Source organism: Lynx canadensis, chromosome B1, assembly GCF_007474595.2.
Source record: "Lynx canadensis isolate LIC74 chromosome B1, mLynCan4.pri.v2, whole genome shotgun sequence".
Taxonomy (NCBI): domain Eukaryota; kingdom Metazoa; phylum Chordata; class Mammalia; order Carnivora; family Felidae; genus Lynx; species Lynx canadensis.
Window position 1 is genome coordinate 111,224,213 of NC_044306.2, and position 1,845 is coordinate 111,226,057.

The window sequence follows — 1,845 nt, forward strand, 5'->3', positions numbered from 1 at the left end:
AGTAAAACTTGAATGTAACTCAGAATCATACACCTAAAACAATGCGTTTTTTTAAGATTTTATTTGTAAGTAATCTCTACACCCAAAGTGGAACTCCAACCTATAACCCGAAGATCAAGAGTCACGTGCTTTACCGAGTAAGCCAGCCAGGTGCCCCAATTACGCATCTTTAAAATGATTATACAGGGTATGTAATCAAGACATACTACCCCAAAAATATGGTACCTGTGCATTTGGAACATTCTAAACTGAAGGCATCTAAAAACAGGAGGTGCAGGAAGAACTTCCTAACCTTCCCTGAAGCAAGTGATAAGTTCCTCATGTGAGATGCCCTCCCTATCTCTAAAGAGAAAGGGACACAGAAGGAGATCTAATACATAGGGCTTGCTACATTTCCCCAGTTTACTACAACTACTTCACACTCTTTGTCCTGTCATATCTTTCCACAATGTCATTCTTCGGCAAACCTAGCATCAAAGCACTCCAGTTTAACAACTCGTTCAGATCTTTTCTCATAAGAGATCCCATGTCATGTAAAACTTGTATTAAACAAATTTGCGTGCTTTCTCCTGTTAATCTTTGTCAGTCTACATTTCAGTCCCAGCCAGGAAACCTTGGAAGATCAAGGAAAACATCTACAATTAACAGCTCAAAATTAAGAAACCTTTTACCTTTCTTTTTTTCCTTCACATACACACTTCTCAGTCCTCAGCCTTACCTCCTGTGGTATGAGAAAATGACTAAAGACACAAAAATAAGATTTAGCCTAAAATCTGGAGAGCAAAATGTAGAAAAGTATAAAATATTCATGAGTGAGAAGCTCCCTGGCTTCAATTTACGAAGATTCATAACCTGTAAACTGTGGATTACTTATTAAATAAGTGATAAGTGATTAATTGCCCATAAGTAATCTACCATAAACTAACTCTCTATACCTCCAATTCCTCATCTATAAAACCAGAGATGATAGTAACTCACACCTCACAGAACTGATTAAAAAATTTAATACACGTAAAAATGCCTGGACCTTTGCCTGGCACATGGTACTCCATCAATGTAGACTCTCATTAATTCTGTTAGACAGTTACTGATAAAATATGTCACTGCTGGCATTAAGAGATCTAAGGAAAGTGCCAACCCAAATTGTCAGCAATGAAATTGTAACATGGCAATTACAGGGTGACATAATCACAAATGCAAAAAGGTGAAATGATGAGAAATCAGGGGTTGGCTTTAAAATACTATAACAACAGGGGCAGCTGTGTGGCTCAGTCAGTTGAGTGTCCCACTTCGGCTCCAGTCATGATCTCATGGTTCATGAGTTTGAGCCCCACATCAGGCTCATGGCCATCAGTGCAGACCCTACTTCAGATCCTCTGTCCCCTTCTCTCTCTGCCCATCCCCCACTCATTCCCTCTCTCTCTCTCTCTCTTTAAAATAAATAAAAAACATGTTTTTAAAATGTTTTAAGAAGTAACAAACAATAAAATACTATAGCAACAAAAATGAAGGATGGGCGGAAAGATAAAAATAGGGATGGATGAAGCAAATGTCAAATGTTGGTGACTGCTGAACAAAAGTGATGGTTATATAAAGGAATAATAAATTATTCATGTCACTTCTATAAAGGCTTGAAAACTTCCCTAGTAAGAAAAGGGATTTTAAAAATTAAAAAAGCAGTAAGAAGTACACAGCTCTTAAAACAACAACATAATTAAGAAATAACAACATCATTACTATTACTTATTATTGAGTCTCTTGCTAGCTTCAAAAGTTTTAACTCAAAAGAGGAGTTTTATTTCTGCTGGTTTGTTCTTCATTTCTACTGTCATTAATAATCTTTGC